Genomic DNA, 13,372 nt, shown 5'->3' on the forward strand with positions numbered 1-13,372 from the left:
CACCTGGCAATTTTTCTTGAATCTGATAATTGATTGCATTGACGTGTAAATTTTTTGGTGCCCTTATTGCGCGTTCTCTCAACCAATTGTGATTCCTGTAATTTTTTATAATATTTGGAAACACACTTACAATCAACTCTTCTGTTGATTAGAGAATGGTACAGAAATTGTTCGGCAATGTAATCAATCCATTTGTATTATCGGCTCGAACTTTTCCATTGCCAATATCTAACAATTGCTTCGAGAACCGATCTGCAGATTGGTCGTTGTGAAATTGAACGCGCATATTTATGTTCAATGTCAATTTTTGCACATGTCGCCACAGAAGAGAAGACTTTAAACACGCGTTGATCTTATCCGCCGGTGTTGATCGTGGAACCACAGGAAATATTTGTCGAAAATCCCCTGAAAATAATATTAATGCACCACTAAAAATTTCTTGATTCTGACGTAGATCTTGCATTGTACAGTGTAATGCTTCCAGCGATTTTTTATGCATCATTGTACATTCATCCAATAGAATAATTGCTGCTTGTTGCAAAACTTTTGCCATCGCAGAATTTCTTGAAATATTGCACGTGGGATGTTCAATCACCTGTTAATTTGAAAATAATTACATTTTAATTAATATCGATTAAATTTTAAAGTGATCAATCAATAAATATAAGCATACCTGCACATTCAACGGCAATTTTAATGCAGAACGCACTGTTCGTCCACCATACAATAGATTAGCAGCGATTCCCGACGAAGCAAGTGCCAATGCAATTTTTCGTTGCGATCGAATGGCTGCCAAAATGAGTGATATCACAAATGTTTTTCCCGTACCACCAGGCGCATCCAAAAAATATAATCCACCGACTTCATTTTGTACCGCTTGAATGATGGTATCATAGACATGTTTTTGATGGTCATTTAATTTAGGAACATTCAAATTCACAAATGTTTGCAATTCATTGGGATCATACTGTTGTTCACGTTGCAATTCTCGATCAAATAAATTATGCATTGGACGATTGGGTGATGACAAACCTAATTATCCTAATCATTTATTTGCACTCGTAAGGCACATATCTTCAATCGCTATCAATGCCTCATTATACATTTCCAATGAAATCAGCAAATCAGTGTTTCTTGTGTGATGACGCATTCGAATCAAATAGTCTTCTGCCATAAAATCTTTGTATTTATTCCACAATTCAAGAGGATTTTAAGGAAAACATGTTGACACGATTATGGCATGTAAGATACGTATTTGATGTGGAGAAGAAGCAATCGACGCATCGTGAAGCGTTAAATCCAAATGCGCATCATTTTCAAGCAAACCTAATTGCTCGCATGCTTCACGATACTTCATACATAAATAACCATTCACTCTTCGCAAATGTTGAAATGAACGTGGCCCAACAACATTTACTAACAAAAATCGCAAATAATAACATTCTGCATAGTTTGGATGAACTGTGTACAATCTTCCCATGGTATCTGCAAAAAAAACACCCGGATGGCCATCAAGAGGTGTTCCTTGTTTACGTCGTTGCCATGAATGCGTGCGATGAGTGGGAGTGTGTGTTTGTATGTATGCAAATTATTAACTTAACGAAGATATGTTGGAAAGGCAGGTGTGAACAATAGTTACCATCAGAAGAAAGTGATTGATAAACATTTGCATTTGGACAGGTTCATCTGTTTAACATTTGTATGCTGTCAATGAAATTAACTTGTAATAGGTTGGATCGATTTTTTTTGTTAGGTCGTACCGAAATGTAAATTTTTTTTTTCAAATTTTGAATTTTTTCTAAAAAAAAACATAACTCAAGAATGGCTAAACCCGATTTGGGATTTCAAAATCAACTAACCATCATCTCTCCTTCCTGTATCTTTCCTAAAAATTTCATGGCAATCTTTCTATCCGTTCTCGAGTTATAGAGTGACAATCAAAATGTACACTTCTTTTTATATATATAGATATACGTAAGCATTAATGAAATTTGAAGCTTCTAGCTGTTAAAACGGGGTAGAAATTGCGAAAAGTTTCTTATCTGAAAAATCGGTTGTATGAGATATATACTATGTATACCACCGATCTCAATGATTTTTTCAGACATCAATATATGCTATACACGTAAGCATTTGGTGAAATTTGAAGTTTCTAGCTGTTAAGATGGGGCCGAAATCGCAAAAAAAAGTATATATATATATATATATACTATATATACCATCATATATATATTATATATATCACCGATCTCTAGGATTTTTTGACACAACAATATGTACTATATACGTAAGCAATTGGTGAAATTTGAAGCTTATAGCTGTTAAGATGGGGTAGAAATTGCGAAAAGTTTCTTATCTGAACAATCGGTTGTATGAGATATATACTATATACCGATCTCTATGATTTTTTCAGACAACAATACATGCTATATACGTAAGCATTCGGTGAAATTTGAAGCATCTAGCTGTTAAAATGGGGCTAAAATATATATATATATACTATATACTATATATACCACCGATCTTTATGATTTTTTCAGACAACAATATATGCTATATAGGTAAGCATTCGTTGAAATTTGAAGCCTCTAGCTCTTAAAATAGGGCAGTAATTAGGAAAAGTTTCTTATCTGAACAATCGGTTGTGGGGGATATATACTATATATACGACCGATCTCATCAATTTTTTCAGGCAACAATACCTGCAATATACGAAATTACATGGTGAAGTTAGATGCTTCAATCTATTAAATTGAGTAAGATATGACAAAAATCCTCTTTTTATGAAAAATCGGTTGTATGGAGGATATATGCTATAGTGGTCCGATCCGACCGGTTCCGACAAATGTCTAATCGGACACCCAAATACACCCGCTCACCAAATTTTATCAAGATATCTCAAAAATTGAGGGACTAGTTTGCATACAAACAGACAGACGGACAGACGGACATGGCTAAATCAACTCAGCTCTTCATCCTGATTATTTCGGTATACTTAATGGTGGGTCTATCTATTTTCCTTTAAGGACTTACAATTTTGGATTTCGTCACGAAATTAATATACCATTTCATTTTCATGAAAGGTATAAAAATAGGTAGGTACTTTGTGTGAGGATGCAAAGCTTCACGTTTTTTGTGGTCTGCATGTAAAGAATATGACTACGAATCACGTATTTCAAAAATATATGACGTAAACGTAACTATTTAAAAGGGGCAAAAATGGCAGTTTATATGAAGTATATAATATATATACCACCGATCTCTATGATTTTTTCAGACAACAATATATCCTATATACGTAAACATTTGGTGAAATTTAAAGCTTCTAGCTGTTAAAACGGGGCAGAAATTGCGCAAAGTTTCTTATCTGAACAATCGGTTGTATGAGATATATACTATGTATACCATCGAACTCAATGATTTTTTCAGACATCAATATATGCTATACACGTAAGCACTTGGTGAAATTTGAAGCTTCTAGCTGTTAAGATGGGGACGAAATCGTGAAAAAAAATATATATATACTATATATAACATCATATATATTATATATATCACCGACCTCTATGATTTTTTGACACAAAAATATATACTATATGCGTAAGCAATCGCTGAAATTTTAAGCTTGCAGCTGTTAAAATGGGGTAGAAATTGCGAAAAGTTTCTTATCTGAACAATCGGTTGTATGAGATATATACTATTAATATACTATGTATACCACCATATATGCTATATATATCACCGATCTTTATGATTTTCTCAGACAACAATATATGCTATATACGTAAGCATTCGTTGAAATTTGAAGCCCCTAGCTCTTAAAATAGGGCAGTAATTACGAAAAGTTTCTTATCTGAACAATCGGTTGTGGGGGATATATACTATATATACGACCGATCTCATCAATTTTTTCAGGCAACAATATGTGCAATACACGAAATTATATGGTGAAGTTTGAAGCTTCAATCTGTTAAATTCAGTACGATATGACAAAAATCCTCTTTTTCTGAAAAATCGGTTGTATGGAGGATATATGCTATAGTGGTCCGATCCGGCCGGTTCCGGAAAATGTCTATTCGGACACCCAAATACACCCGCTCACCAAATTTTATCAAGATATCTCAAAAATTGAGGGACTAGTTTGCATACAAACAGACAGACGGACAGACGGACAGACGAACTTGGCTAAATCATCTCAGCTCTTCATCCTGATTATTTTGGTATACTTAATGGTGAGTCTATCTATTTTCCTTTAAGGACTCTCAATTTTGGGTTTCGTGACGAAATTAATATACCATTTCATTTTCACGAAAGATATAAAAATAGGTAGGTACTTTGTGTGAGGATGCAAAGCTTCACGTTTTTTGTGGTCTGCATGTAAAAACTACGACTACGAATCACGTATTTCAAAAATATATGACGTAAACGTAACTATTTGATGAATTTTGAAGCTTCTAGCCGTAAAAAAGGGGCAAAAATGACAGTTCATATGAAGTATATAATATATGTACCACCGATCTCTATGATTTTTTCAAACAACAATATATGCTATATACGTAAGCATTTGGGTTAATTTGAAGTTTCTAGCTGTTAAAATGGGGCTAAAATTGCGAAAATATATATCTATACTATATATATATACTATATATACCACCGACCTTTATGATTTTTTTAGACAACAATATATGCTATATACGTCAGCATTCGTTAAAATTTAAAGCCTATAGCTCTTAAAATAGGGCAGTAATTACGAAAAGTTTCTTATCTGAACAATCGGTTGTGGGGGATATATACTATATATACGACCGATCTCATCAATTTTTTCAGGCAACAATATGTGCAATATACGAAATTATATGGTGAAATTTGAAGCTTCAATGTGTTCAATTGAGTAAGATATGACAGAAATCCTTTTTTTCTGAAAAATCTATTGTATGGAGGTTATATGCTATAGTGGTCCCACCCGGCCGGTTGCGACAAATATCTAATCGGTCACCCAAATACACTCGCTCACCAAATTTTATCAAGATATCTCAAAAATTGAGGGACTAGTTTGCATACAAACAGACAGACGGACAGACGGACTTGGCTAAATCAACTCAGCTCTTCATCCTGATTATTTCGGTATACTTAATGGTGGGTCTATCTATTTTGCTTTAAGGACTTACAATTTTGGGTTTCGTGACGAAATTAATATACCATTTCATTTTCACGAAAGGTATAAAAGTAGGTAGGTACTTTGTGTGAGGGTGTAAAGCTTCACGTTTTTTGTGGTCTGCATGTAAAAAATATGACTGCGAATCACGTATTTCAAAAATATATGACGCAAACGTAACTATTTGATGAAATTTGATGAATATTGAAGCTTCTAGCCGTAAAAAAGGGGCAAAAATGACAGTTTATATGAAGTATATAATATATATACCACCGATCTCTATGGTTTTTTCAGACAACAATATATGCTATATACGTAAGGATTTGGTGAAATTTGAACAGCTTTCAGATGCCGTTCGGAGTCGGCATAAAACATATAGGTCCCGTCCGGCCAATTTGTAATTAAAATCAAGAGGAGCACGACGCAAATTGGAAGAGAAGCTCGGCCTTAGATCTCTTCGGCGTTTATCGCGCCTTACATTTATTTTTATTTTATTTATCTCAAAAATTGAGGGACTAATTTGCATACAAACAGACAGACGGACATGATTAAATCAACTCAACTCTTCATCTGATTATTTCGGTATACCTAATAATGGGTCTATCTATTTTCCTTTAAGGACTTACAATTTTGGGTTTCGTGACGAAATTAATATACCATTTCATGTTCATGAAAGTTATAAAAATAGGTAGGTACTTTGTGTGAGGATGCAAAGCTTCACGTTTTTTGTGGTCTGCATGTAAAAACTATGACTACGAATCACGTATTTCAAAAATATATGGGGTAAACGTAACTATTTGATGAAATTTGAAGCTTCTAGCCGTAAAAAAGGGGCAAAAATGACAGTTTATATGAAGTATATAATATATGTACCACCGATCTCTATGATTTTTTCAGACAACTATACAGATAGACATGCTATATACGTAAGCATTTGTTTTAATTTGAACCGTCTGGCTGTTAAAACGGGGCAAAAATTGCGCAAAGTTTCTTATCTGAACAATCGGTTGTATGAGATAAATCCTATGTATACCAACGATCTCAATGATTTTTTGAGACATCAATATATGCTATACAGGTAATCATTTGGTGAAATTTGAATCTTCTAGCTGTTGAAATGGGGCCGAAATCGCAAAAAAAAAAAAAATATATATATATATACTATATATATATACCATATATACCATCATTGTTTGCTGTTCGTATATACCACCTCGTTCGGATATGGATGTTTATGCTAGTCATAGCTCGGCCATCTGTGATTTGCATTCGCAGTTGGGAGATAACGATCGACTTGTTGTTGTTGGTGACTTTAACTTACCAACAGTTAGTTGGGTTAATATAAGTGATTCAAACTTTTTAACTCCCACTGCTCAACATGAGTTTCTCAATTGCTTGTTAGACTCATCTCTTTTACAGATTAACAATGTTCCAAATAGTGGAAATAAAATGCTGGATTTAGTATTTGTGGATGGCTCGGTGGGTACTGCCCTTACGCAAATACCACCTTTATCCCTTCCAGAAGACCCTCTTCACCCTACGCTAGAGATATCACTTGATATCAGCCTACCCCGTAGGATTCAAGTACAGTCTCGTCCCCGATCTAGATGCTTCTACAAAACGAATTTCATTATGCTCAATGATCTGTTGGCTTCCCATGCTTGGTCGGATCTCTATGCTTGCACTGATGTCGATTCGGCTATCTCTATATTTTACAGTACGCTTGATAGATCTTTGATACCTGCATTCCTACTCGCTATACCCTATGTTCGAATAAGCCCCCTTGGTTTTCAAGGCAACTTATCAGACTTAATAACATCAAATCTAGGCTTTATAAGAGGTTCAAGAAATCTGGAGCATCTGCAGACCTCTCTAAATATCTAATAGCTCGTTATAAATTTCATCGTCTTAATCAGCTTTGTTATAAAAATTACTTGAGTTGTTGTAAAGCCCAATTTTTTAGAAATCCAAAAAAGTTTTACGGTTTCGTAAATTCAAAGCGGAAAACTTCAGGGTATCCTTCCTCATTAACCTTTGGAGGTAAAAAAGCTTGCACTGATGACGACGTTGCTGAACTATTTTCTGAGTTCTTTAAGTCCACGTATTCATCCAGTGTTTTTCATTCTGGTCAATATCCCTATTGCTTAGATAGCTCGAATTACATTAGGAATCCTGCTATTGATGGTAATATTGTTCTTCAGAGTCTTCAATCTTTGAAGCCCACCTTTTCTCCGGGACCGGACGGTGTTCCTAGTTGCGTGCTTAGGTACTGCGCCGAAAACATGTATGAGCCTATTTTAAAATTATTTGAGCTATCTCTGGGATCTGCGTCATGCCCGGCACTTTGGAAACAGTCTTTTATTATACCCCTGCATAAAAAAGGTAGTAGGTAAAAAGTTGATAACTACAGGGGTATTGCTCAACTTTCAGTCATTCCTAAAGTCTTTGAACAGATTGTCACCAATCAACTGCAATATCAGTGTTCTAGTCTTTTATCTCCATGCCAACACGGTTTTATTCGTCAAAGGTCAACCACTACAAATTTGCTTGTATTCACCTCTATAGTTATGGAAGGATTTTTAGCGAACAAGCAAACGGATGTCATCTACACGGACTTCAGCAAAGCATTTGATACCGTCAACCACGGGTTGCTTATTCATAAGCTTGATTTACTGGGCTTTCCATTTCACCTATTAATGTGGCTGAAAAGCTATCTTTCTAACCGGACCCAAAAAGTCCTGTTCAAGTGCAATCTGTCGGAATCGTTCGGAGTTTCCTCCGGCGTACCCCAGGGAAGTCATCTAGGCCCTTTGCCCTTTGCCCTTTTCATTAATGACTTGCCACAGACAATATTATATTCCCATACTATAATGTATGCGGATGATGTAAAACTTTGCTACACTTACTGTCCTACCGATTTGAGTTCCTTGGATCTTCTTCAGGCCGACTTGGACTCGTTCCAATGTTGGTGCACAACAAATTTATTAGCTTTAAATTGCTCTAAATGTAAGCATATGACATTTCACCGAGTGAAGCCAGCATTGAAATCTTATGTAATAGATGGTACGCCTTTGGAGCGTATATCTATTGCAAATGATCTAGGTGTCCTTTTTGATCCGAAATTGAATTTTAACATGCATATTTCATCTACAGCCAACAAAGCGTTGGGTTTACTTGGATTTGTTAAAAGATGGGCTAAAGAGTTCGATGATCCGTACCTCACTAAGGTTCTTTACACATCGCTGGTTCGTCCAATACTCGAGTATTGCTCATGCGTTTGGTCCCCTGTTTCTCAAAAGCATATAAAGCGTCTTGAGTCAGTTCAAAAGCAATTTTTGATATTTGCATTGCGCGGCCTTAATTGGGACTCAAGTCTCCACCTTCCTCCATACAGAAGTAGACTTCTTCTTATTAACTTACCCACTCTGGAAAATCGGAGAATATTACTGGGGGTATTGTTCATCCATAAGCTCAATATTGGAGAAATTGATTCCGCGGACCTCCTCAGCCGCTTGTTTTTTGCGGTTCCCCCTAGAGTATCCAGACACTACGTTCCTTTCTATTTACCCCTTTGTCGACGAAACTTTGCTAAAAATAATCCTCTTCTTATCTGGTGCGCGCACTACAATGACTTGTATAGCTGCATCAGTCTTGAATGTACTTTTGCCACTATACGTAATGCAATACTTGCCTATCTAATTTAAGAGATGCAAGCTAATTTAATTTGCCGGCATTTTATTCCTTCGATAATAAACAGGAACTATCTCGCTTAAGGATGGAGGAACATTTATCAACATGTATCATTAAGAAGGAACAAGACAGTACTGTGTTGATTGGAATCTGGTGCATTCCAACAACGTAAAAAACATGCTTTTTCATGAGTCACTGACCGGAATCGTATGCATTCCGGCAGTATAATCTTATGGGTCAGGCATCGAGCTGATTGGAATCCGGTGCATTCCAACAACACAGGTCATGTTACTTTTTTATGCCTTGTGATGGCGTATCCTCATTACACTACTCTTAGCACTGCCGTATTCCCATGACATGCTGATTGGAATCTTGTTGCATTCCAACAGGGAGATTGGAATCCACTGCATTCCGAAATCATGCTGAGCGGAATCTGATGCATTCCGCCAGTATAAGATTTCGGCATAAGATCTTATTTCTGCTCATATTTCTTATTATTATTATATTCTGAAATTAAATAGTAATGTTCATTAATCTTTCTTTGTTTGTAATATAACATTGTTGAAAGCTCGATATATCTTAAATTTTATCTTTTGAGTTGTATATTTATATATCTTTTATATTATGCAGTCGACCATAGTTTGTCGTCGACTTTAAATAATAAATAAATAAATAATATATATATCACCGATCTCTTTGATTTTTTGACACAAAAATATATATACTATATACGTAAGCAATCGGTGAAATTTGAAGCTTATATCTGTTAAAATGGGGTAGAAATTGCGAAAAGTTTCTTATCTGAACAATCGGTTGTATGAGATATATACTATATATACGACCGATCTCATCAATTTTTTCAGACAAAAATATATGCTATATACGTAGCCATTCGGTGAAATTTGAAGCTTCTAGCTGTTAAAATGGGACTAAAATTGCGAAAATATATATACTATATATACCACCGATCTTTATGATTTTTCAGACAACAATATATGCTATACACGTAACCATTCGGTGAAATTTGACGCTTCTAGCTGTTAAATGGGACTAAAATTGCCAAAATATATATACTATATATACCCCCGATCTTTCTGATTTTTTCAGACAACAATATATGCTATATACGTAAGCATTCGTTGAAATTTGAAGCCTATAGCTCTTAAAATAAGGCAGTAATTACGAAAAGTTTCTTATCTGAACAATCCGTTGTGGGGGATATATACTATATATACGACCGATCTCATCAATTTCTTCAGGCAATAATATGTGCAATATACGAAATTATATGGTGAAGTTTGAAACTTCAATCTGTTAAATTGAGTAAGATAAGACAAAAATCCTCTTTTTATGAAAAATCGGTTGTATGGAGGATATATGCTATAGTGGTCCGATCCGGCCGGTTCCGACAAATGTCTAATCGGACACCCAAACACACCCGCTCACCAAATTTTATCAAGATATCTCAAAAACTGAGGGACTAGTTTGCATATAAACAGACAGATGGACAGACGGACATGGCTAAATCAACTCAGCTCTTCATCCTGATTATTTCGGTATACTTAATGGTGGGTCTATCTATTTTCCTTTAAGGACTTACAATTTTGGGTTTCGTGACGAATTTAATATACCATTTCATTTTCATGAAAGGTATAAAAATAGGTACGTACTTTGTGTGAGGATGCAAAAATTCACGTTTTTTGTGGTCTGCATGTAAAAAATATGACTACGAATCACGTATTTTAAAAATATATGACGTAAACGTAACTATTTGATGAAATTTGATGAATTTTGAAGCTTCTAGCCGTAAAAAAGGGGCAAAAATGACATTTCATATGAAGTATATAATATATGTACCACCGATCTATATGATTTTTTCAGACAACAATATATGCTATATACGTAAGCATTCGGTGAAATTTGAAGCTTCTAGCTGTTAAAATGGGACTAAAATCGCGAAATTATATATATATACTATATATATATACTACATATACCACCATATATATACTTTATATACCACCGATCTTTATGATTTTTTCAGACAACAATATATGCTATATACGTAAGCATTCGTTGAAATTTGAAACCTCTACCTCTTAAAATAGGGTAGTAATTACGAAAAGTTTCTTATCTGAAAAATCGATTGTGGGGGATATAAACTATATATACGACCGATCTCAACAATTTTTTCAGACAACAATATGTGCAATATACGAAATTATATGGTGAAGTTTGAAGCTTTAATCTGTTGAATTGAGTAAGATATGACAAAAATCCTCTTTTTCTGAAAAATCGGTTGTATGGAGGATATATGCTATAGTGGTCCGATCCGGCCGGTTCCGACAAATGTCTAATCGGACACCCAAACACACCCGCTCACCAAATTTTATCAAGATATCTCAAAAACTGAGGGACTAGTTTGCATACAAACAGACAGACGGACAGAAGGACATGGCTAAATCAACTCAGCTCTTCATCCTGATTATTTCGGTATACTTAATGGTGGGTCCATCTATTTTCCTTTAAGAACTTACAATTTTGGGTTTCGTGGCGAAATTAATATACCATTTCATTTTCATGAAAGGTATAAAAATAGGTAGGTACTTTGTGTGAGGATGCAAAGCTACACGTTTTTTGTGGTCTGCATGTAAAAACTATGACTACGAATCACGTATTTCAAAAATATATGACGTAAACGTAACTATTTGATGAAATTTGATGAATTTTGAAGCTTCTAGCCGTAAAAAAGGAGCAAAAATGACATTTTATATGAAGTATATAATATATATACCACCGATCTCTATGATTTTTTCAGACAACAATATATGCTATATACGTAAGGATTTGGTGAAATTTGAAGCTTCTAGCTGTTATAACGGGGCAGAAATTGCGCAAAGTTTCTTATCTGAACAATCGGTTGTATGTGATATATAATATGTATACCACCGAACTCAATGATTTTTTCAGACATCAATATATGCTATACACGTAAGCATTTGGTGAAATTTGAAGCTTGTAGCTGTTGAAATGGGGTCGAAATTGCAAAAAAAAAAATATATACATATACCATATATACCATCATATATATCACCGATCTCTATGATTTTTTGACACAACAGTATATACTATATACGTAAGCAATCGGTGAAATTTGAAGCTTATAGCTGTTAAAATGGGGTAGAAATTGCGAAAAGTTTCTTAGCTGAACAATCGGTTGTATGAGATATATACTATATATACAACCGATCTCTTTGATTTTTTCAGACAACAATATATGCTATAAACGTAAGCATTCGGTGAAATTTGAAGCTTCTAGCTGTTAAAATGGGGCTAAAATTGCGAAAATATATATATATACCATATATATACTATATATACCACCATATATACTATATATACCACCGATCTTTATGATTTTTTCAGACAACAATATATGCTATATACGTAAGCATTCGTTGAAATTTGAAGCCTATAGCTCTTAAAATAAGGCAGTAGTTACGAAAAGTTTCTTATCTGAACAATCGGTTGTGGGGGATATATACTATATATACGGCCGAACTCATCAATTTTTTTAGGCAACAATATGTGCAATATACGAAATTATATGGTGAAGTTTGAAGCTTCAATCTGTTAAATTGAGTAAGATATGACAAAAATCTTCTTTTTCTGAAAAATCGGTTGTATGGAGGATATATACTATAGTGGTCCGATCCAGCCGGTTCCCACAAATGTCTAAACGGACACCCAAATACACCCGCTCACCAAATTTTATCAACGGCGGCCGCCGTGGTGTGATGGTATCGTGCTCCGCCTACGTGTGGTTCAAACCCGGGCAAAGCAAAGAAATAAGGTTTTTCAATTAGAAGAAAATTTTTCTAAACGGGGTCGCTTCTCGGCAGTGTCTGGCAAGCGCTCCGGGTGTATTTCTGCCATGAACAGCTCTCAGTGAAAACTCATCTGCCTTGCAGATGCCGTTCGGAGTCGGCATAAAACATATAGGTCCCGTCCGGCCAATTTGTAATTAAAATCAAGAGGAGCACGACGCAAATTGGAAGAGAAGCTCGGCCTTAGATCTCTTCGGAGTTTATCGCGCCTTACATTTATTTTTATTTTATTTATCTCAAAAATTGAGGGACTAATTTGCATACAAACAGACAGACGGACATGACTAAATCAACTCAACTCTTCATCTGATTATTTCGGTATACCTAATGGTGGGTCTATCTATTTTCCTTTAAGGACTTACAATTTTGGGTTTCGTGACGAAATTAATATACCATTTCATGTTCATGAAAATTATAAAAATATGTAGGTACTTTGTGTGAGGATGCAAAGCTTCACGTTTTTTGTGGTCTGCATGTAAAAACTATGACTACGAATCACGGTTTTCAAAAATATATGGGGTAAACGTAACTATTTGATGAAATTTGAAGCTTCTAGCCGTAAAAAAGGGGCAAAAATGACAGTTTATATGAAGTATATAATATATGTACCACCGATCTCTATGATTTTTTCAGACAACTA

Source organism: Eurosta solidaginis, chromosome 5, assembly GCF_040869045.1.
Source record: "Eurosta solidaginis isolate ZX-2024a chromosome 5, ASM4086904v1, whole genome shotgun sequence".
Lineage (NCBI taxonomy): Eukaryota > Metazoa > Arthropoda > Insecta > Diptera > Tephritidae > Eurosta > Eurosta solidaginis.